At 40.8% G+C, this 25,931-nt stretch overlaps 1 protein-coding gene across 3 annotated transcripts in view; it reads left to right on the forward strand.

Annotated features, from left to right (window-relative positions):
- The window catches only part of robo3 (roundabout, axon guidance receptor, homolog 3), a 128,654-nt gene that overhangs the window by 35,093 nt on the left and 67,630 nt on the right, over positions 1 to 25,931 (forward strand). The gene's annotated exons all lie outside the window — the stretch shown is intronic.

Below are 25,931 nucleotides of genomic sequence, written 5' to 3' on the forward strand. Positions count from 1 at the left end.
AGAAAAAGGGGCAATACCACCAGACGTTGCAGGGGCAATGTTGAGTTGTATACCTGACATGCAACCGGCAACAGGAAGACACCTGCTCCCCCCTCAACACACACACACACACACACACACACACACACACACACACACAAAGAAAAACACCTGAAAAAAGCACATAAGAAGTTGACAGCAGAACAACACTTTGAGGTTTTATTCTTCTACTTCTACTGGTATTTTTAGATGGTTATAAATGACTTTATGGTGGTGCATCCCTTGTCAACTTCCTAAACTGGTTTGGTTTAGGCAACAACAGCAGGTTAGGGTTTAAAAACAGAAAGATTTGGGACAAAAATGTATGTTTCTTTTACGCCATCATGCATGAAGATAGAGTGGTGTCTACAGAATCCATTCATTCATTCATTCATTCATTTTCCGAACCGCTTATTCCAATTCAGGGTCGCGGGGAAGCTGGAGCCTATCCCAGCTGGCTTTGGGCGATGGACAGCTCGCCAGTCCATCGCAGGGCCACACACAGAGAGACGAACAACCACACTCACGCTCACACTCACTCCTAGGGGCAATTTAGAGTGACCAATTAACCTATCATGCATGTCTTTGGATGGTGGGAGGAAGCCGGAGTACCCGGAGAGAACCCACGCATACACGGGGAGAACATGCAAACTCCACACAGAAAGGCCACTGACCAAACCAGCCAAGGATCGAACCAGTGACCTTCTTGCTGTGAGGCCACAGTGCTAGCATGTTTGTATATTCTCTGCATGGATAGACTGTATCTAGCCCTGGACTGTGTAAGAGTGACTTCTCCAGTTATTAGATAATGTGTTTATGCATATCTATCGCTGTTTTCACACATAAACTCCTGAGATTTACTGTTTTTTCTGCAGTTATTGTTTGTATTTGCTCTAATCTATTACAGATGCAGCCTAAATACTCCAAACTGGTGGTGTTCTCATGCAAAAAAGGCCCCACCTACGGGACTTTCTCCCTCCTTTTTCCTGTCCAATCCCTTTTTCGAAGAGAACTCGTCCCTGTTAGCTATCACAGGATGCAGATCATGAACTGCAGTGTTTCACTTTCAGCATGCTGAGATGTGTTTATGTTAGTAGCTGTAACACCTGCACTGATATAAACTGAATGCCCAGAATGTCTCTGCACGGTAGACATGCGGTCAGCGAAGAGGAGGATGCAGCAGCTGCTGTTAGTGCTCATAAAGGCTTCCAGGAATCTACCACTGCTTTCATACATGCTTTCACTGGGAGGGTTTCTGTAGTTTCTATCAGGTCTGGGTAATCTCTGCGAGAAGCCCACTGTGAATCTTCCTGCCGGTGTGTATCGCACACGGCTCCTCCGGCACGTGTCTAAGGCTGCTGCATGTGTGAAAACTGCTTGAGTAAAGTCTGATGTGTGTTCATGCTTCACTGAGATGGCAGGTCCTGGCCTTGTCCAGGACTAAACTGGTGGTCATTTTTTGGGGGGGATCAGATGGCTGGAATGAGGCCGTGGGCCTTTGGCTTGGCCCCCTCTGCATGATCCAGCCGTCTGCTGGTCATTGAGCCCGAGCGCGCCAGGACAACCCTCCTCTAGAGGATATCCATGAATTAATTTAGATGGTACTGAAGGCGAGTGTGACCGGTGACCAGCATGTGTGTGTATTTATATGTATATATGTGTGTGTGTGTGTGTGTGTGTGTGCATCATAGAGGTCTCTGGAACAAAAGCAGAAGGACGAGGGGGGTTTGGGTGGGGGTTGATCAGGGGCGTTACAACAGGTGGTGGGAGGAAGAGCATTAACCTCCTCCCCCTTTTTAACGACAGTGCAACACAGGGGCCACAGGGGCTGCACAGAACAATAAAGGCCCCTCGCTCCAACTGTTGTGTCCAATCTCCCATCATTATCTCTCCGTGCTGCTGATCACAACGCTGCCACACACACACATACAAACACACCCACACCATCCTCTGCTAATTGGCTGTGCTAGCTGCTGGTTTGTCTCTGGGTAAATCCTTCCTCTGATGCATATTTCTCCATTTCATATATTGAAGGTAAATGTTGAAATCAAAAACCAGTTCTTATCCTTTTCATTCCTGCAGAAGGTATAAATGTGAACATGTGAATTATGAATATGTGTCTTTTAATGCTGATTAAGAAGAGAATTAATGGAGAGTCATTAGTTATGGTCTTCCAAGATGCAAATGACATCCTGTTTGAGTTCAGTGAAGCAACAATAACCCTCTGGGAGAAATGCATATAGCTGTGTGTGGTGGGGGTGTGTCCCTTTTATTTGAAGATTAATGTTGTTTTTAAAGTGGCCAAAAAACACCAACCAGTTTTTATGCAGGGTGCGGTATGTGCTCCGATTGCAAGGGACAATGGGAAACAAATCTAGTTATTTATATAGTTATTTATTTATATATTTATTTATATTTATACTTCCTAGTTTTATGCCAAAAGCTACAAAACCAAAGAGACATCCAGGAAGTCGTGAGTAATTTTAGGTGTAGCGCATGAGGAGTATGTCCCAAGCTGTTAGTTACTGAAGATGATGATGATGAGCAGGAAATGACAGCAACCAACTTTACAGTATCATCAGAGAGTGTTTAATCCAGGTATCTCCAGTCCTGATCCTTGAGGGCCTTCGGCCAGCATGTTTTACGTGTTCCACTGCTCAAAGTAATGGGTGGATCCATTTGATTTGAGCCAGATGTTGGAGCAGGGAGACATCTAAAATCTGCCATACAGTGGTCCTGGTGGACCGGAGCTTCAGATCGCAAGTTTAATCAGAAATGAGCGCAGTAGTAGCAGTTATTTCTGATTAAACCTGTCATTTGCATTCACACTCGCAGTCGCATTTGAATTCACATTCACAGTAGCATTCGCAGTTACTCGTAGTTGCAATCGGATTCACACCCTTAGTTGTACTCGTACCCACAGTAGCATTCACAGTCGCACTCGCAGTCACATTTGCACTCGCAATTGGATTCGCACCCTCAGTCGTACTCACACCTGCAGTAGCATTTGCATTTGCAGTCGCACTTGTAGTCGCAGTCGCAGTCATTACCTCTGACCCTTACCTAACCCTGTCCTACAGGATGCTCAATCTGGTCTCCTTGTCTGCGGCCTAATGCGGTTTGTTTTAAAACTAGTGAGATGTTAAATTCTCGCTGAAGAACTGTGTCAGATATTCTCAGTGGCATGACCACGATCAGTGGCTAATTCGGAATCCATCTTTAATCCCACCTGTGCCGTGAGCGTTGTCCAGCCAGTAAGTCTTTTCTTAGCTCTTGTTTTTTCTCTTGCTTTGTCTCTTTTTCTCTTCTTCTTCCTTTAATAATATCCTGCCACATTTCTTTGCCAAATCAGCCATGGCGGGTGTTTACAACAGCAGTGTGTTTATCCCCAGTTTACTGGTGTGTGATACAGTGTGATCTGAGACATCATGTGGAAGCACAGAAGCAAAAGTTGCAAAGTGCAGCTTCTCAGACTGAGAGCGCTGCGAGACAAACCAAGCTTCCAGAGATTCACATAATTAATGTCAATCATGAAATGAGTCAGGCAGCACAGTTTTAAGGTTGGAAAGTTAAATAGTTTTTTTTCTCTGCTTTGTACAGATGTTCTAAAGATGGCAAGAACAAGAAAATGTTAGTTTGTGGTCTGGTTACTTCATACCTACCAAGAAACTCCAGCCCACGACAGGACAGGGTTTGGCAAGCGCCAGTGGGTTCTGTAGAGTCTTGTACTTCCTCAATACCTCAACCAGCTGTTCTTTAAAACTATCCCTTCAGTGGAAAGATGGAAATGAGAGCATTTTGTGTGTTGGTGAGAGTGGTGAACTTTGATTAGTTTCCAAATGATCAAAGTTGTACGACTTCCCACAGTCAAAAAAAGGTCTGCTTGGCTTTTGTGTCAAGAACAAAACACATCCCAAAGCAGGACCATCAGAATGAAGTGACTTAATTTTCTTCTGGCTCCCTCAAGAACCTGTACTGTACTGGCTGAGGATGTAACACCGTTTAAAGTTGGTAAATGTGCGTTTCTAACTGTGAAGACAAATCTAGCTGTGCCCACTCTTCATCAGTGCAGCACCCTGCACCCAGGTGTTATGTTTCCATTGATTTCCAGCCACTGCCCATGTAAAAACACTTGTGTTATTTATCCTGGAACTCCATGATGTTAAACACACAGCTGTTAACTGATGGTATTGTTTGTTTGTTTGTTTGTTTCTATCCTAAATTGTGCTGCTAATATTCACCTGACTATATGGGCGAATCATTGCAGATCAATATCAACAATAGAATCAAAAGAAGACATGAAACCACAATGAAATACAGCATCAGGAGACCTTAAACGCAGCATGAAACAGCTTCAAACAGATCCATCAATTCATCACATATAACATGAGCTGGGATGCATCAGGGGAGTTTTAGGCAGCATTGGTGACAGACAGCAGGCAGGAAAGGCCAACACAATCAATAAATGGTTCTTAGAAATCAATCGAATGCAATCAGAGCGTTATTATAGGACAGTAAAGTAACGCATGAAGCAGTTTGCGGTTGCTATCAGTGGGAAAGTAAGTGTGCAAATGAACATTAAATCACCAAATGGAGCATCTTGTGACTGAGAATCATCAAGCAGTTGTTGGCTTTTGGCAGCACAATGCGGTTCTGAAGTAGGGAGCGCTGTTATTGGGGAAACCATTGTATTCATTGAGCAGCAGATTGAGATTATTTATGAGCTCCCTCTGTTTAAATGGCAGCTATGTGTGTCGAGGCCGCGGGCCATTTGTATACAGAAGCTTGACATTTTATCGCTGATCTGCGTCCTTTAGATGTAGGACAGCGTTGTGGCATTGTGGCGTTCGAGGGCTTCAGCCTAGTCATCAGACAACAAATTCCAAGTCCAGGTTTAACACAGTTCAATTGTTTTATAACCCACAGGAGAGTTTGTTGGCTTATTTTTTTTATTAATGAACATTTTATAATTACTACTGAATGAGTCATCCTGTTTGTCTGGCTTTGCTTTACATGCAGCATCCCAGAATATCTCAGTCCAGTTATTTAACATCCTCCTAATGGCCCCTTAGTTAAATTGTTGTAAAATTTGATGACAGACTCTTTATATTAAGAAAGCTTTGTAATTATATTTCTAACACAGATGCATTGGAAATCTTGCAAAGACTTGATTGAAAATAACTGTTTGAATGTCAGAAAATGTCTTCTGGTTTAAAATGTTAAATTAGCATTGTGCTAATAGACACAGCTCCCTCTCTGCGTCTGATTTTGGGGCTTATGCTGCTTCCTTGTATGCTGAGAGCTGTTTGCTTCTCTTATCAGGAGCATCATCTCAGACACACAGGCAGGTTTCACATTATAGATTTCTTGAGCTTAATGTCAACCTTGTTTAATGTTTTAAGAACAGATGAGCGACAATACAATACCTACAATACCTATTTGTTCCCTTTAGCTTCATGGTTTGACCTTCCAAGCTTGGCAGGATCACCTCCCCCACGATGGGGGAAAATATAATGTTGTAAGAGCATCTTTTATTATTATTTTGTTTTAAAAAAACAGTTAAATGTCAGTCTGTTGTTCCTTAGGATGGTGCCTCTTTGTAGCTTTCCATCTTGAAGAAATCTCCGACTCTGTTGTTTCCTCATTGTTTCATGTGGAGGCTGTGGAAAGTGTTCCATTATGTTCTGCGGCTTTTGCAGCATTCATCTCAGGACAATCAGCTCCAGGAGCAACAGGTCAGTTTAGAACCGGCATCACCACCTCAGGCTCCTCAAGTATGTCCTGCAGGTATATGTTTCCCTGATCCAACGCACTTGATTTACATAAAATGGATCTACAACAGCTTGTTTTCAAAGTTCAACACAATGCATCTCAGCTCATGTTACTCGTGTTCATTCATTTGAATGAGATGTGTTGCATCAGAGAAACATCCAAAACCTGCAGGACACTGGCCCTCAAGGACCAGAGCTGGGGGTCCCTGGTCTAGGGTCTTGAAAGATAGCATAGATGAAAACGCACTGTTAGAGATCTTTTCCTTACCGTTATAAGTCCAAGTTGAAAGCACGGCAGGACCTTCTCCAATTAGCTTCCAGCTTGCTTTTTATTTCCGTATAAATCTGCATGTTTAGTCTTAAAGCAGCATGTAGACACATTCGGGTCTGTTGCCATGTTTAGTCTAAATCTGGTGTGCTGGAGTTGGAAACCTTTCAATCAAGTATATTATATACTAGTATAATCATGTAAACAAACACCACTGCATGATGGTATTTTTACTGTCTTGCTGAGTTCAGTTTCCCCCCCTTAATGGTTTTAAGTTCTTTTAAGCAATATGTTTGTATGACATAATGATCAGTTTTGCTCCCGTCGTGTTCCAGGATCCATTTGTTTGTATTTTCAATGAGTTTATGGTAAACTACAATATTTAACCTAAAGTGTGGGATTATGTTACATTAATGTATTGCTGACATTAAATGACATGAGTAAGGACAATTTCTATCCAAATGTCTGAATATGTGATTTTAAGCACGTTGATCTGAGCAAATGTCTGCATAACCCATCTGTCTCAGTCGGAGTTAAACTTTGATTCAATTAATCGTGATGGGATCAAAATCTTCCAAAGAATAACAGTATTTTCATTGCAGTCAGGTTATTAGTCAGAATACTTGTATCCATGTAAACATGGCTTGGGATGTTTTCTTTCTAATGTTAAACCTGTAATACTGCATTCTCTGCATTCTATTTGTGTCCTTGTTAGCGCTTTCAGCTCATCAGTTTTGTTAGATAAAGTAAAATTTCCAGTCATAACAGTTGGAAAAAACTCTTTAAATTTCCTCCTCAGTTTGTCCCGCTGCTTATCAGCTTTCTGTTGCCATGGATACTCTTCATAACAGATCATGAAATAGTCTGTAGAAACCCCGAGGAGCAAAGTCTTAGAATCAGCATGAAAAAAACTTTTTTTTTTCCTGAAAGAATAGCATGATCGTAGACTTTTATGAAAAAAAAAAAAAAAGTCAACTGTATTCAAAGAATTGGTACGTCATGATCAGATTGCTGTCGGCAGATTTGTGAAAATCTACTTTTTTGAAGGTTTTCGACTCAGAAATTCCTCCCCGGTTTGTCAGGTTTCTGCTTTCTGAACTACTGACAGACTTTTCCAACAGGAGCGTCTGACTTAAAGTTAACCTTTGTAACTTTTAATCAACATAAGTGTCCACCTTTCAGCATTTTATGTGGTTGAAGTTGTACCCGTGTTCAGCTCTTTGTGGTAAAAGAGGGATTTCAGGGGTTGGATTTAGGCATATTTAACCTGTCTGTAAATGGTAAGTCCCAGGGCGAACAGCTGTGGAAAATGCTTATTGATTTCTACTCGTGTCTATTTGCACATGATTCATTTCTCCTTAAGACGTGCTCCCACCTTTGAGTTAGAAAAGGTCAGCGAACGGGGACTTAAGTCATTGAAGTGGAGCTAAATGGATTTCTGCTCCAAGATCCATCTGTTTTTTTGGACTTTGTTGACGGGGTGGAAAATTGGAAATGTTGCTTTTCTCTCTCTCAAGTCTCCTCACCGCCTCCTGCCTGTTCAGTGCAGAGGTATGATCAGACGTGGCACGCTAACAAGGCAGAAAGGGTGTGCAGGATGCATGGCCGGACCATCTGCCCCGTCTCTGATGGCACCTTCAGGTATTACACACAACTGCTGCATCAGCCGAGCTCGAGCCAAAAGCGGTCGTATGGCAGACGGAGACAGCTGATGGGATGGAAGCCGACTCAGACGGGACGGCTGGTCTCTGAGCGAAACATGCTGATGTGATAATGACAGTTTGCGGTTTTCACTTCCCAAACCCCCACAGCAAGGCAGGAAATGCAGCCAGGAAGAGCCAACAATAAAAACTTCTATTCATCCCCCGAAAGAAAAGACAAAACTGGAGTTACCTGGAAGCCACCATGATGAGAGTTTCTCAAAAAATATCAGTCAGGGAACGGACAGGAAAGGATCAAAACATAATAAATAATGGAGCATTTTAATGCTTTACCCTGATTCCTGGCTGCAAGTCTGATGTGAAAAACAATACAACTGACTAAATATTCTTTAAAAATTTGTTTATATTTTAAGATTTATTCGTGTTCACATTTTTGATATCTAAACGCAATAATGATTTAGTTTAGGAAGATTTTTTTTTTTTATTTTAGAATAGAAACCATGTAAAAATGAAAAGTTAAATCCCTCAAGCGGAAACTGTAATCAAGGAAATTCAGTTCTGCACACAATCTTAAGTCACCCCTCGTGTTTTATGTTCTTCTTCAAAGCAGTCAGACTTTCTTGTCACCGTCTGAAGATCTTTTAAGCAACACTTTTCCAGCTTTTTCTAAAGGTCTTCAAAAGTTTTTTTCTGGATATTGGCTGCTTTTTTACTCACTCAGTCCAATCCTTCTAGTCAACCATTTACAGAGGAATGAGTTTTGTTTGGTTAGCCACTTGTCACTGACTTATAAATCATTTTAGAACAAAAAGACACCAAACTCAATAAATAAAGCAGTGTTGTGTTGACACATAACAAACAACTTTGCAAATTTGAATTTGTATTTGTTTTGGCCTTTTGGTATTAGCAAAGAAAAAAGGAACAATTTCTATTTTTCCTGAGTTGAATCTGTGAAAATGTCAGAACTAACACAATTTGACAGAAAACAACAAAGTGATTGCCAAAGAGCTGTTTGCTGAAAACTTGGGCTTTCTCTGCTTTTAACATTTGAGGAAATTGAACAAAATAAGTTAAAATCTAAAAACAAAAACTATCTGTGGCAACTTTCAGACGATGAACATTAGCGATGTCCGTTCACCTTTCTGTTGTAGAGCAGGGATCCTCAATCATCGTCCTCGTGGCCGGTGTTCTGCAAGCTTTCCAAGTGTCCCTGCTGTAACACATCTAATTCAAACCAATGTGTATTTAGCAGACATATGCAGAGAGTCTGAGTCAGGTGTGTTCCAGCAGAGACATTTGGAAAACCTGCAGAACACTGGCCCTTGAGGACCAGGATTGAGGATCCCTGTTGTAGGGCCTCCGCTTGACCTTTACTTCTCCGAGCTTTTGTTAAAGGAGATTGGTTTCGATGTGCAAATATTGCGATATGTGTTTTACTGGTGAAGAACTAATGCAAATGGCACATGATACATGCAGCAGTAGCTCTAAACCTCGGTCCAGTCCTCATACAATATCCCCACATAATCTCTGCGAAGACCAACTCTGATAAAGTGAAAGACACAATTCAGAAGAGGTCTCCAAAATGGTCATTTTGGCACATTTTGGCTATTTTTTTCTTCACACATACCAAATAGGAAACCTCAGTGTTCACAATGTTATGAGAACAAAGTAAGCCCCAGGAAAGACCTGACACAGAACCTGAAAGATGGACTCCCAGTTGATCTGCTGTTGGCTGAAGCCTCATCAGAAATGGTTTCCATAGAAGGGTGGCTCTCGAGAATATATTCAGGAAAGAAACAGAAAAGGCTGAGTTATGCCACATAAAAACTCAAACTGGTCTGAAAATCAGTGGCAACAGGTCTGATGGAGGGAAGAACCGTCCCCAGAGCCAGGACTTCAGCATTACTGATGCAGTGTGGGATCATCTGGACAGGGAAGAGAACAAAAGGCAGAAAACATCCAAAGAAAAACTTTGGAAAGTCCTTCAAGAAGTCTGGAGAACAATTTCTAAAGAATAGTTAAAAAAAAAAGAGAAGAAATCCTATCTGGGAGGGTTCAAAGTGCGCTGAAGAATAAATCCGATTTTCCTCAAGATTGACTCAAGGATGACTGAAGGTTTTTGTACAGTCCTGTAATTTGACTGATTTCCAGCAGAATAAACACATTAGATTACTTTCACACATCTGTGTGTTTTTGTTTGCCAGTAAGAGTGGGACACATTGATTTATTGGATGATTTCCATGATAGCTTTCATGCGTTATCAATTTACTTACAGCAAACTTTTTAAGGCTGTTTACTGCACAATCCTGCATTACCATGGCAACATTCCTCATGCATCAGTGTCACAAGAGGCCAATGCCATTTACAATACCAATATCCTGTTTTTCTGAAAGCACGTGAAGAAATGAGGGGCGGCTCAAGACTTTTGCACAGAACCCAAAGGATTTTTGATGTCGTTTCGCTGAAGTGAAAGATGAGGCCGAGTTTCTCCTTTCAGAGATGCTGCAGCCCAGCATAAATCTCCCTGCTAAAATTTCCCTTCAATTGCCTTATTGTTGTAGTGAAATGCTAAAAGGTGCTTCATTGCCACCGTCCCAGTGCAGCGGTCAATAATTAATGGGTATTGGGTGTGAGTGCCCATTGTTTACTGGCAGCTCTGGCCGTCCTCTTCCCCTCGAGGTTGAGTTAAAGAGTGGTTCTGCTTTTCCAGATGGGTGAACTACAGTAGCCCCGATGTGGCTGGAGGGTCAGCTGAGGGCAGTGCTGGGCAGGCGAGTCAGTGGAGCGCGGGGGGGGAGGGGGGTTAGGCCTTAGTTGCCTTACAATGGGCTTCTCAGCATTTCTGTGACCCTCTTATCCTGCTGCTATGGGCTGCACGACATCAGCCATTACTAGATTAAAGTAATCCTCTTTTCAGGGCCAGACAATTGCTTTATTAGCTGACCACACACAGGAGCTTCAGCCACCTCTGTAATAGTATTGTTGTGGGGGGACCTCAGGGTCCCATGGTGGGTGTTATTGACGGGGGTCCTGGCAGACGGAGGGGAGGAGGGTGGTTGTTGTTTAGCGCTTCCTCGCAATGCCATGCATATATTGCCTTTGCTTTACTTATTGTTATAACACGTCAGCCACGTTCCCAATAAAAAATCTCCCAAACTATTCCAACATTAACTTATCAAATCTCCACCAGCACGCTTTTGCCAAATGAGATCTGTTAAAATGCTGTTTCACCTACCTTTTTTTCCCTCAGTTTCTAAGCCATGAATTATTCTTAAGAGGTCTTTTATGTACTTTTTTTTTTTTTTTTTTTCCCTGAATAGACTTTTCTTTGTCACAAGAACATTTTTATTTTCACAAGCTTGTCAATCACGCACAAACGCTGAGCAGCTTCGGTTGATATTTTATTCAGCTTTATGAGGAGAGGAGAGCCACTCAGGCTGAATAAAATATTGTGAGATATTTTAAATATTTCATGAATACCTCGGAGTAACAGGAGCAAATGGTTCATTACATCGCAGTGGTCATATTTTTGCGATCGTTACACAGAGTTGATTGGGATGCACCCCTGTGCACTCCCCAATGGGATGCACGCCACTTTCAATTTCAGAGAAGACTCAGGCAGGGCGAATTCATTGCATCTTCATCATAGAAGTTACGACAATCAATTCAAAAGTAATTTGTGTCCCTTATAGTTCATCATCAAAGAAACATTTTTTGGATTGAATCCATAAAGCAGTAAACAGGCTGCAGCATTTAGCTGATAGATTTGACATCCATTCACCTTGACTGCATTCCTTCTAACATCACTTTTTCCCTTCGGAGGTCACCAGCCTGGACTGGATGTCATCAATTCACATTAAGAGACTAAGAAGGGGAAATAAATCTTAACTACAGCTTTTTGATAATGTGGCATCATCGATCCATGCTGGGAAAATGTTTTTCTTGCTCCTCGCTGCAGGTAAGAGGTTAGAAGTCAGGGTCAGGCTCGCAACAGCTGCGTTACACGGAAAACAAATCACCGCGTTGCACAAAGGGCAAGCGTGGATCCGGGCGGTGGCCACATGGGTTTGAAAGATGTCTCTCTTCTAACCGGTCTGTTCTATGAGCCACAGAGATGCAGAAAAGCTCTGTTCCCTGTTAGAGCTGGGGTTGAGTCTGTACCCTGAGTTTTGTCTGCAAGTTTTCAGAGGTTATGGGATTTGTGTACTTCCATAGGAGTTAAATATTTAGATGTGAAAAAAAATAGAAAGAAAAACTCACAGACACACACATACGGACAATATGGCATGCCAGGGGAGGTTTGCAGTGGATTAACCTCAAGCTTGCCGGGTGGGTGAGCACAGTCAGAGAATCGGCACAAACTCGGAGCTGGGATGAGAACCTGCTGCTGAAGCACACGTAGGTGAACACCCCCATGCCCTATGATTGAAAGGATTACCCTCAAACCAGTGTTTGTGTTTACTGCAAACTGGCTCTGTTCATGCCTGTGCACAAATTTAAGGCATTTCTTAGAGTTGGAGTTGAGGTTGGATTAAGTAAGGTGGTGGCTGGAAGGGGGTTAATACAGCCCCCCTCGTGACTCGGAATATGGCTGTTTCAATCAAACAGGCCTCAGGCTTGTTCTGCATGAATGTGTACGAACATGTCACGGTGTGATGTGGGGGGGGGGTTCCAAGATCCAGCAGGAGAGATGGAAGGCTAGCCAGGGCATTTAATAGCTCTTTAGACATATAAATATGAACCTTTTGACTGGTCTTTTGTGTTTATACCCAAGAATGTGGCATGTTGCATAAAATTAATCTGCGCTCTGATCAGAAGTATTTTTTTTTTCATCGTTTGATGAAACTAAACAGGTGATAAAAATCACTGAAGAAAGTTTCTCATACTGATTTTCCATGAAGTTATGCCTTATTATAACAGGAGGTGTTGAAATTATTACCATCTAGTCCAATTCAGGGTTACGGTGAAGCTGGACTCTACCCCAGCAATAAGCAGAGGATTCCATTGGACTCATCGTCATGGTGGAGATGATGTGAGCTTTGGGACATGGTGCATCATCCTGCTGGGAGTTTCCATCAGAAGATGCTACACTGTACTCATAAAGGGATGGACATGGTCAGCAGCAATACTCAGATAGGCTGTGCTGGTTAAACCATGCCATGCTGGAACTGATGGGCGTGGTACACTCACCAGTAGTTCTGGTGAGTGTACCACGCCAGGATCAGGATCATAGTGTGATTGACTGCTGCTGGCTATAAACAGATTGAATATTGACAAACAGGACACAACCAGCCAATGACATTGATCAGTTGTGTTCGTTATATTTACACTGGAATTTGTTGAGAAAAAAATCATTCATTTGGTCCAAAAAAGCATTAAGTCTTTAAAACTGCTATTTTTCACGGAAAATTTACAATATAGTTATTTTTTTCTACATATAAAACTTAGAAAGTATAAAAACAAATTAAGAATGAAAATAGATAATGAAAGAATTTTCATGTGAAAAAATTACGTAATTAAATTGTACTATATGATACTTCTATAATATTTATGCAATGATAGTACATCATATAAACATACATTTAACTATTTATTTTCCATTAAAGGGGAAATGAACAACAAAACAGGCCAATAATTGCAATCAAACAAATTATTTTTGATATCAGTATTGCTTTCCTTCCTTCTACCATCTATAACCAGTTTAACTACCAACATCCCTGATTCATACATGAGTTTCATCAGCAATATACCCTCAAACATAAATCCGTCTTCATAGTGTGGAGGTCAGGCTGTTGGATGGACACATAAAGCTTTATTTATGCTGCATTCAAGCTGTGTGTGATAGCACCAGAAGACCCTTCCTCCATACCGTTCTGATGCTGGATAGATGGATTCCTACATGAACCGTTATCTGGCACTTTCAGAAACAAAGAATCCAAGATCCATCAAACACTGATATGATATTTATGTGTTTATTTTTTTCAAATTTTTAATTGATATTGAGTGTTTGGAGAAATGTAAATTGATTGTATATAAGTGTGGCTGTTGTAGATTGTTGAATACCTTTTAATTTGTATGACCTCGCCTGCCCAGGGACTGCAGATGGAAACTAGCTAAGACTAAATCTGGTGTAAAGCATCTTTTGATAATGGTTTTACTCATGGTTCTTGATTAATAAACTTATCAGCTACACTAAACATGCAGGTTTAGTTCATGCAAGTTCACAGAAGGGCCTTAAAACTGAATTCTGTCAAATGAGGGTCTGACTCGTGTAGCTGCCATCAGAAGTTTGATAAAACAGAACTCTGTGCGCTTCAGCAAACAAACTTCCTTTTTAGTATCAACATGTAAGGATGGAGTACTTTTCAGTAAAGGATGATATTCTGAAAATGCAAAATCCTTTTTGGGTAAACTAAGAGCATCATGCTTTAGGGGAGAGCAAACTTTATCGACAAGCTGCTGCAAAAACGACTGCAGGAGATAAATTCTAAAAACCCTCTCTGTCCCTGTTTTATGTACAGTTTATGATTTCAACAATAGCTTAAATACTGTAGTGATGCTAAATGACCAAAAGTATTTTTAATCCCCTATTTGGCCGAACATCTTGCATGCACTGAGACGAGGCTTGCTTGCAGGCTGCAGCAGCAGTTTTCTGTTTCAGCCTTTATCCAAAGCTCCACATTAGAATCCTGCAGGTCTTCCAATTTAAGATGTAGCTTCTAGATATGCACTGTTAGATTTAGGTGTGGGTGGGTCCTTGAGTTAAGTGTGCAGGAAGTGGTAACTTATACAATAAAAAAGTCTTAAGGCTTTTACAGCCTGGGCAAATAATTTGGACGTGAACTATCAAAATTTCTGTCTATTTCTATGTCTATGTGATGCAAAATTTACAAGGTGGATTCCATATAAAGCCATGACAACAGTGTGCTGATGCTAAAAGAAAAGGCATAAAGAGGCACCAGGTAGCCGACAGCCGATGCTAGAAAAGAGAAGAGTTTGGGGAGTTTCATTGTTTCATACAGGAGCTGAAGCTGGACCACAGCGGCTTCAGGATGGACATGAGGACATCCATGGGACAGTTGGAGGACCTGCTTTAGCAGCTAGCTGTTTGCTTTAAGAAGCAGAGAAGAAGTAATCGCTCGGCCGTGATGACACAAAGTTTAAAGGAAGTAGCATGGACAACGTGAAACCTGCATAGCTGCAACCAGTGGTCTATCGGTCCACAGGCCTTCTCTGATTGGTCGATTATATATTGATGGGATGCAAATGTTAAAAAGTCAACCTTTTGAAAAAATAGTTTGAAAAAATAAAACTCACAAAATCACAGGACAGATTTTTGTTACTGCTGTGATTGTTTTCATTGAAGCTTCACTGATCCGATAAATGTGCGAATTATTTGGGCGAAATGTTCGGAGCAGGCGTGGAAGGACCTTTAAGGAGAAGACCCTAACCAACAAAAGCTCTCAAATCTTGTTTGTCCTTTTCCACCAGATGATTGTATCCTTCTGGTTTTGAACTATGTGCATCAGGAGTGTCCACCTCCGCTGTAATCCTGCAGGATTTAGATGTTTCCCTGCTCCAACAGACCTGACTGAAATGACTCCTGCCTCAGCATGTTGAACCACTTATCTGATTCAGGTGTGCTGCAGCAGGAAACATGCAAAACCTGCAGGACAGCAGCCTTCCAGAACAGACTGGACAACTCTGAGCTCCGTGATGGAAAGGTTATCGGGTCTCGTTTTACTTCCGTGACTCGATCAGACATCAGAGACTTTCTGCGAGGTTACTGGCTAAGTGAACAGATTATTCACCCGGAGTGATTTACACATTTCCATGTTCACACAAACTCGTCCAAGTAAAATAAAAAAACCTCAGTGTTTGGTTCCAATGTGTGAAAATGGCTTTAAACGGCTGCAACGTGGCGCACAGTCTTCTCCGGAGGACTCGCGAACATAAGCTTGTTTTCACCACTCTGCGCTTGGAGTTTACCTCCAAGCTGGCTTGATCATCCTCATTGTCTTTGCTTCTTCGTGCTCGTGGGCCATGTGCTTCGTTATAACTCTCACAGATGCACACAAAACCCCCAGCTTTTTTTATCCAGCAGCCGCCTCCTGTGCTGTCCCACTGATGCATGTGGAGCCCACCGTCATGTCGACTCCAGACGCCACTACTGCAAAGCGTTACCCTCCTCCCCTCACCCATCCTCACCCCTCCTCTTCCTGCTCTCTGTATATGACAAGCCAATGTGGAGGGGCACGGCCCTGGCATTTATGAGTGTTTAAAAAGCCGTGAAACATTGCACCTTGACAAATGGATTCATTTGATTTTTTTTCCTCTGCAGCGCCGAGAGCTCGCTGTCTGACACATGGTTTCTCCAAATTTATGACTTAATTCAATTTGGGGCGGTATTTTACATGTAGCAGCAAAGATAAAGATTTTATGGCATCATAAACAGAATCAGAGCATGACAGGAATATTGAACGGAATATTATTTTTTTTTAACTTGGTCTGATGATCATGTTGTAATAAAAGGTTTGTAATCTGCTTGTAACGCATCATCGGGACCTGCAGATTTATTTTCAGTGTTATCTGAACCCAGCAGCCAATAAAACAAAACAAACCTTTGCAAAGGTTTGTTGCGAGGAATGCCAGGACTTTCACATAATATTGATTTGCACCAGGGATATATAAGCTCTCCCACTTTCCAGTTCATGTATTTCATTTTTTCAGTTGCTTCTATCAAAAAAAGGGTTTTTCCCAAGGTTATGAAGGAAATGAGTTGAAAAGCTTGAAGTGAAAAATTAAAAAATTTGAATGAATTTAGATAAGCAGAAATGTCCAAAATCTTATAAAAATGTTAATTTGACAGCTGTGAGTGATCAGCACAAGGTTCTTCCATTTTGGGGTTATATCTGCAAGGGATATTATCATTTTCAGCGCTTAGGTTCCATTTTTATTTACCTGAAATGCTAATTAGGCAGTCACTCCGCAGCATCTCAATGCATTTAGTCATGGAAAGATGCTGAGGACAACTTGTTGAAGTTCAAACTGAGCATCAGAAGAAGGAAGAAAGGGGATGGAAGTGACTTTGAACATGGTTTGGTTGTTGGTCTGAGTGATTCAGAAACATCTGCTTTACTGGGATTTTCAGCGATAGACTGGTGACCTGTGCAGGATGTACCCCGCATCTCGCCTGCTAATTATACGCTCCAGCTTCCCCACAACCCTGATTATAAATAAGTACTGTAGAAAATGAAGGAATTAATCATCTGGAGGGTTTGCAGTTTCTCCAAAACTGGAAAAGAGAAGATGGGAAAATGCTACCTGGTTTGATGAGTCTCCAGTTCAGCTGCAACACTCAGATGGCGGGATTAGAATTAGTTGAAAATAACATAAAACCATGAATTCATTCTGTTTGCTTCAACAGTTTTAAGATGGTGGTGATGATTCAATCTGTGGAAGATGTTCTCTTTGCCCACTTTTGGCTTCTTGGTACCATTGCGACACGGTTTAACCATCACTGCCTACCTGACTGTTGTTGCTGATCATATTCATCCCTGTAAGACCAGAGGAGATATCCAGCAGAATAATGAACCATGTCACAAAGCTCACATCATCTCCAGCTGTTTTCTGTAACAGGACAGTGACCTCACTGCACTACAATAACCTCCACAGTCACCAGGTCTTAATCCAATCGAGCAGCTTTACTAAAAAAAAAAAAAAAAAGAAAAAAAAAACCAGAAAATAAAAAAAACAGCATCAGATCTTTTGTTCAGGGAGAAAATGGATGGTTTTATTTATCTGATTTATAGAAAACAATCAGCAACAAGTACACTGTTGAACATTTTTCAGTCTCTTTTGGATGTTTTGTAAAATGTAAAACTTACTCCAGTAAAACTGATGATTAGAGACTCAGTTCAGCAACAGCTTCCCTTTAAATAACGCCACTAATTGCAGACAGAGGAGAAGCAAATGGACCATTCACCGCAGTGGTTTAGGTCTAATTCTTGGCAGCTTTGCATTGTAAACATTTTTCACGCTCTTGTCAGCATCGTTTGTGGGACCAGCTGCTTTTCAATTGTCAGTCCCGGTTCGGTGGCGGCGTGGAGGAAGGGCTGTGCTGGGGATTGGGGGATTGGGGGATTGGGGGATTGGGCGGGAACGGAACAGTTTTGGCTGCTAAATGGACTCGGCTGACAAGACGAAGCAGCAGCAGCAGCAGCAACGGCGGCCTAAATGGCTCTGCCAGGGGACATGCTAAGGGGACAAAAGAAGACAGAGGGAATAAATTTAAGGGGGGAGGGAAAAAAAATGCAGCGGACATTGATGAACAGGTTATGTGTGTGTCTTTGAGTGTGTGCTTGTAAGGGCAGGCAGCAGCTGAGAAGGTGACCCTTCTGGGCTTTGAGGAAGGAGTAATTGAAATGCCCTCTCGCTGTGATTCCCATTCGTTTAACTTTAGTAGCGGCCCAATTTTGCGGTTGGCCGTACGAGCGTTTCCTGAAAGCCAAACCATGTTATCTCATTTAGTCAAGGCCATAAAATACTCTCAGGGCAAGGAATAAAAAAAGTTAAAAAGAAAAAATGTTGTGATAAAGAAATGTTAAGAACTCCTCCAGCCTGTGTGTGTGTGTGTTGATGCACTGCGGGGGGATTACACTCTCGTCTGCCTGCATATTGCACCGAGCCGGTCATATTGAATGCAGACAGTGTTGTGCTGTATTTGCTGCTACAGCTGCCGTGCAGCGTATCTGTGAGAGTGTCTGTGTTTGTATTGGATTGGATTGGAGGGTGTGTGTGTGTGGGGGGGGGGGGGGGGGGGGGGGGGGGGCTTAGCAGGAGCACGGACATCTGTCTCCAACTGTGAGACCTCCGCCTCCCCTAAAGGCTCCACACACTTCACAGATCCTCCCAATCATCCCAGAAAACACACACACACACAATATCCTGTGTGGGTCGTTTCATCTGGGTGTAATGGTTGATAGGGATCAGAGGGGGTCCACTCTGGATAATGAGAGTGGCTTCTGATGGGGGGGGTCCCTGTTGGGCCCAAGGGCCTGGACAGATATTGCCACTGGGAACAGGTTTCACCTGTAAAGACGACACAGGAGATGTCCAAGCAGGTGTGATAAGGCAGCGAGGAAGATGCTTGTAGTCGAGCAAAAGAGCTAAAAGGATGAGTGTGTTCTTGTGTGTGTGTGTGTGTTTTCCACACTAAAGCAGATTGCTTTGTGTTAGGACAAGATGTCAGATGACGGACTGACAGATGCCCAGCTCAACCCCCCCCCCAAGCAGAGCGTGGACCTGAGGAGGCTTTACTTGATTCCCTCGTCCCTCCACCCGCCTCTTTGCTCAGCTAGCCAAGGGACCATCCATCATTCTCTGTCTGCCATCTGAATATTTATTCTTGGGGGGATTTTTTTGCTGTATCACACACACACACACACACACACACACACACACACACACACACACACACACACACACACACACACACACACACACACACATGCTGCCCTTGGTAAATTAACCAGCAATAAAGTCTTATAATTAAATTGTGCTGGAGCTCAACCCAAAGGTGTTTTTTTATGTCCAATTAAATGTTCACATACTAGACAACACAGTTCTGATAGTTTGCAGTAAATCACACAACGCCCTGGTTTTTTATGCAGTTACACACCTTTTGGAAAATGACAAATTAGCTTGAAGATCATGAGTTGATGCCATTTATCTTCTTATTTTCTATTTTCTGTTTTACCACAAGGTCATTATTCCATTTAGCTCTACTTTATCGCTGGCGTCCCCGAGCGTTATCGCTTTGTCAACGCTTTCTGAGGAACGGTAGTGTGTAACTCTGTGGGATGAACTGTGATGGATATCTTGGCCATTAGGTGATCTAAAGAAGTTTTACAGACATTTCTATCCCGTCCAGGAGGTCTACAATCCATTTGCAAAATGCAGTGTTTATTCTGAGGCTCTTCATCATGAATCGACAATGGGTCTCCATGACAACACCATCATTTGTCACATTTTTGCAAGATAAAAAAAGATCATTATAACTACTAGGTTGCCTATATTTTGACCCAGAAATTATAAAGAAGCCACTTTTGTCAACATTTCCATCAGATTGCGAAAATTGATGGTAATGTCCAATCAGGAGCAGCCAAAGATCAACAAGTGACAAGAAAGTTCTGCCTCTCTGACAAGGATAAGGACAACAATCTGCCATGGCTGGAATAAAGCACAGTGGTGCCAAAAGGGAGCTGAGTTGGAGGGGGGTTTGTGGAGATAGTAGATAAATAGCAGCATTAAAAACTGGAAATATAAACAAAAAATGCTCAAAGTAAAAAGTCTAAATACATGTAGTTTTTGTTGTGTTTGTTTCAATGATATTTCTTTCTCTTGAAAGCAAAGACTTGAGAATTTATTGAGAAACTTGAGAAACTTTTTTTTTTTTGCGAAGTACCATTTTATATATATATATATATATATATATATATATATATATATATATATATATGATGTGCACCTTTGCTGAGTTTTTTATCTACATTTCAGATCTCTACGCTAGGGCTCCTTGTGTTTTACCTTGTGGGTGTCTGTGCTTTGATTAAAGAATACTATCCAGGCCCAGTGGTGGGGATTACTCTGGCTTTGTTGAAGGGGTTTAAAGAAAGGGTCAAAGTGCACCCACTTAATATGGGCCCCCAAGGGCCTCATGGGTAATTGCCAGTGCCTAATAAACTTCTTGAGACCCTCTTTTTGCTCGGATTTGGCAAGCGCTGAGGGGCAGAATGGGAACGATCAGGCTCCCCTGGAGCCATGATTTCAGAACAGTGTGTGACGGGTCATGACAGCAGTCCTTTAACCCCACACATGCTAATTCAAACCTGGGGTGCTGTCAGCTGTCTTATTTCCTTCCCCACGTTGCGTGACGGGACAGGTTCCTGAACAATTTAGTCATTTTTTTCTTCTAATCTGCCGCGGACAGTGATTGAGAGAACTGACGGCACCAGCCGCTGATAAGGTCAGGGGTGTGGCCTAGCATATGATTGCAGGATTTGAGGGGCCGGTGGGATTCGGAGTGCCCCAAATGCTTTTTGGAGGCGTAATTGGACATCACTGTATGGGTCTGACTCGAGCCATAAGCGGCACTTTCATCTCTCTGACAGACATGCGATAAAGAAGACGATAACAAAGTAGAGGCAACAATAAATTGTGAGGACCACTAGCCTGGCAAGCGCAGCCTCTGTCTGCTAATGAGGAAAAGAAATACTGATGTGCCCTTCTCATGTGACCTTGATTAAAAACACAGCAATCCTCTCTCTCTCTCTCTCTCACACACACACACACACACACACACACACACACACACATGAAGGGACAACCCCCAGGCTATCTTGGCCTGAAGAGAAATGAACCTTCCCACTGTGTGGACAGATAGCACGACCCAGGTGCTTCTGATAAAGAGAAAGCAAATGTACAGAGGAGTGTGAGGGGAAAAGTTTCATATGGCTGGCTGGATGGGCAGACAGATATATGTATGGTGATGATAATGTTAATATCCTGGGGCTCTCTTGTCCGGTTGGTGCTGTCAGGAGCGAAGCGTTGTCATTAATCAGAAGAGGCAGCAAACCTCCCCTGCAGGCATGTGATATTACAGCAACATTACCGCGGTAACGCACCAACTGGGGCAACACATATTTATACACATTTTCTCTTGTGCATATGAACTTATATCTGCAAAGGTTTACTTTTCATAATCTGTGAGTTTTGATCAGTATTTATCCTGAAGTAATGACACTTTTTTTGGGCTTATGTGTTGATCCTGTTCACACCTGAAATACTGTTTTTACTAAAAGTAAAAAGAGCTTGCTGATTGTTACTTTTAATAAGTACTCTGTCATGTAAACATTCATTCTGCTCTAAATTAAATCCAGTTTCACATGCATGTTAAATATGTGGTGTTATGAAAACAGCCATGATTTAATCATGTAATATCTGCATGCAATTAAATGTCCATTTTTATTTGATGAAATAAATTTTTATTTTAAGAAAGATGTTGACTAAAAAAATAACTACAATCATTATTAGATAGTTTGTTTTTAAACATGTAGGTTCCAGTCTGTCCATATTTGATGTTATTAAATTACAAGTTTAATTAATGACAAAGACCCTTCTTAAATGTTTGTGTACCAGTAAAAAAAAAAAAAAGTGCCTTTTGTCATTTGTCATTAATTAAACTTGTAATTTAATAACGCATCAAATATGGACAGACTGGAATCTACAGGTTCAAAAAACTTTCTAATTATGGTTCTAGTTAATTTATTAGTCAATTTATTTAGAAAATATTGAAAATCTTACATACTCTACATTTAAATACCTGTTTAAAAAGAAGAAGCAGAAAATCCTTAAATATAATTGTAATATTATATTGTAAAACTTGATACTATCAGGATTACAATGTTTTATAATTAAATAATTAAATGGATTGAATTGGACTGTATCTTTAAAAGTACTTTCAAAATAATTGTTGTGAATTGGGACTGTAATTAGGGAGTTGATTTGAATTGGAATTGAATTGATTTGCATTGAATTGAACCGACTATTCTTTATGTCATAAATTTAAGTTTGAATCCTTTATAAAAACATAAGTGGGAACGGAGGATCCAGGAGTTTTAGGTTTGTAAAAACCTACATAGTAGACATGTTTACATGAGAATTTTAATTCCTCTTTAATTCAGAATAAAAGTTAAACCTGCTTTAAACAAATCCATATGACCATGTAAACACCCAATTCCGAATCGAAATGTCAATTCGGAATTAAACTTAATTTCAAAGTAAGGGGCTGTTTTATTCCTATTTTAAATCGGAACTGATTTATTCCTCTGTCATGTAAACATTTATTCTGCTTGAAATTAATTCCAGTCGTTCTGCACATGCTTGTTAGCTTTTCCCGTCCAGATGACGTGGTCTTCTGCCTGCAGTCTCTGGTTCTTCATCTCCCTTTACCTCCTAAGCTGCTGAAAAAAGTGAAGTAGTATGCTTGTGTCTAGCTGGTACTTTAAATTTATTATCAAAATCAAAACAAAAATTGTGGTTTTCCTTGTTATATCTGATGAGACAAGAAGCAGGAAGCAGAGTCAGGAATCAGAACCCTTCCCAACCCACCAAACTAAAGCAGAATTTAGTTCAGGCAAACGTGTTTAAATGTAAACCTCAATTCAGAATTACTATTACCATGTACACCTGAAGGTAATACTGTGATGTGGAAATATTTAATTCAGAATTAAAACATGTCATGTGACCGTAGCCATTGGCAACGCTGTGGTTCTGTCTGTTGTCACTGCAGGCAAGCAGTGTGAAAAGGTCACTTTTGGGGGTGGCTGTTTATTTTTAATGTGCAAGTTAAGCTGTTGTGAGCACGCAGCAGTGATGTTGTAGCTTTGTTGCTGTAAAACAGTAGCTTATTCCAGATTTAAATCAGGAAAATTGCTTGACATGTGTCCACAGACTTGTTCTCCTTCCATCCGTCACAGCACTCTTCTCGTAGCAGCATTGATTCTTTAAAACGTCGTTATAGATCTGAGGTCGTCTTTGTGTTGCTTTGTGTGTGATCCTAAATGCACTTAAAGATCCCATTTGAGCGACGCTGTAAATCTGCTCAGAAAATAATTTAACCCGCCACCAAATTTGCAGCTTGGATCCCAGTTTCCCAAAAAAATGGACTGTTGTCTGTGATAAATACATAACTACGAATCACATACATGAGAAATAATAATTTCTATCAAGTGATCTTGGTGTAGATTGGAGTTTCAGAACAAAGTGCTTTCTCTAACACCACATTTTACACTTTGAAATGAACTTTCTTGTCTCATAGCTTACATAAGTGCAGACTAGAGACACTTACATAACATCAAATTATCTGCCATATCTTTCATTCTCAATGTGAAACGACCTCATCCATCAATCCCACCCTCACTTCAGAAATATTCTTCCTTGTTATGATTAAAAAGCTTTCTCAAAGATAACCCAGTGGGAACGAGTTTCAAATGAAGTATTAATGGACAAGCCTTATATCTGGCCCAAGCTCATTAATAGTCTACCTGGCAGTTGATGCCCATTGAGCTTATGTCTAAGTCATTTTACTGCACAACAAAAGGCCATGATGTGCTCAGTCATACTTACATAACAAGGAGGCCTTGCTCAAGATAATACAATTCATTTTAGTGTAAAAGATGAGATAAAACTTAAAGTGCAGGATAAAATCACAAAACAAGCAGTTCTGGAAGGATTTTATGATAAAAAAAAATCTGTTGATTTGTATTTTTTCTTATTTCAAACTCTGCAAATGTGTGTTATGTAAATAAAAGACACTTTTGTATCTAATTTTCCTTCAAGACGTGATGCATGTTAAAATGTTTAAACCACTTTAAGGAGATGTCAGTGGATACTAGAATGTGACCAGTTTCTTTTGAGACCAGGTTTCTTCCTCTTTTTATTTATGGCTGTTTTTAGATCCATGCAAGGCTTTGTACACTCAGAGACTTGAGTGTCACTTTACTGACTTATTGATATCTTCAGCAAGATCTTCATAATGCATAAAAATCTGACAACCCATCGTCTCCCATCAGTTAATCTTTTAGAAGCAGATGTTCGATTCTTCCGTCTGCTGACACGGTTGCTTCGAAGGATGCTTTAGGACGTATTTGTGCAAAGAAAACGATATGAAGAGATTTAGATGTTGCATTGCTTTATGGGTTTCATGATGTAGAAAAGATTCTTTTAGAGTAGCATGAGTATTCGCATTATTTAAGAAGGCTTTTAAGTGAATGTCCAGGCGAGAAAAAAGATTTTTTTTTAAAGAAATCATTTAATATTTTATCTTATTTGGAAATTGGTGAGTGATTTGGGCCGTCTTCTGTATTTGTAATCAGAAGAGGCACAGAGGTTCAAAAAGTGTTATGTTATACATATAAAAATAAAGCCAGACGCCTTCAAGATGTCGGCTACAGAGGGATGAATTTGAAAACAGACGTGACCTAAAGAAAAACCTTGTTTCATGAATAAACTCCAGAAAGCAGGAGAGATGCAGATTTAAATCCAAAATTACTCCTTTTTTAAAACAATAAAGCTGATTATCTGAATTACTTTACAAATGGCATTTCTTTTGTCTTTGTGTGTTTGTGTGTGTGTTTGCCATGTTGGTGTGTGTTTTTATGTGTGTTTGGGTCAGGCTGAATAATTCATCTACTATGTGCGTGTGTCAGCGACTGGAGCCTTCATTATTGATGTGCTGTGATGCCACACACACATGATATTAAGTCAATGAAGACCTCAGGGATGCAGGCACATCATGTTAAATTCACTCATGTCAAATACAGTACCAGCAGCAATGTCCCATCATGCTTTGGGTTATTCTGCCCCACCAGATAGTGAGACATGATCTTTTTCTTTTATTTATACCTTTTAAATGACTTTTATACATTTAATTTGACTTCTAATGTAATGTAGACATTTTACGCTTTGTTTGTCTCAATCACCTCATCAACCGAAAAGCTAATCGACCAATCACATGGAAGCAACTTCACATGTTTAGAGATGCAGAGGTGGTGATGACATCTTGCTGATGTTAAAACCGAACAAAGAATGGAAAATGAAGGGATGTGAGGAAAGTTTACATGCAGCTATCACTGGGAACACTGCAAAGCCCAGAGAAGTCAGCACAGCTCCTGGATAGGGCCAGCTAACGCTTATCGTTTCGCACAATAAAATTAAAGTGTCATATGTGAATGACATGCTGCTTGTAGAGCTTGACAAACAGGCTAATGTGATCAAATGTATGATAACTTCTTGTCTATCTGTATTAGGAATGACGGATCCTAAAGCACTTTTGTTTTAGAGATCAGATGTCCAAACTTTATTTTTAAGTACTAAAATTGTTCAGATTGCTTAAATTGATTGATGATTTAAACTCTGTGTCGGAGAAATGTGCTCATCATTGTCAGTCTTTGAGAAGTATTGTTTTTAAACATGTAATTTATCTATTTTATTTTATTTTTGCAATAATTTGTTTTAAAAAAAAGTCTTCTGCCCATCTTTGCCTTTAAAAGACTGTTTTAGATACTAACCGGTACCAGATTATGATTAAAACCACTGCTTAAAACTTACATAATCTTTTTCTGCATCATTATTAGCCATGAAGTCCAAACT

Source organism: Telmatherina bonti, assembly GCF_933228915.1.
Source record: "Telmatherina bonti genome assembly, chromosome: 10".
Classification (NCBI taxonomy): Eukaryota; Metazoa; Chordata; class Actinopteri; order Atheriniformes; family Telmatherinidae; genus Telmatherina; species Telmatherina bonti.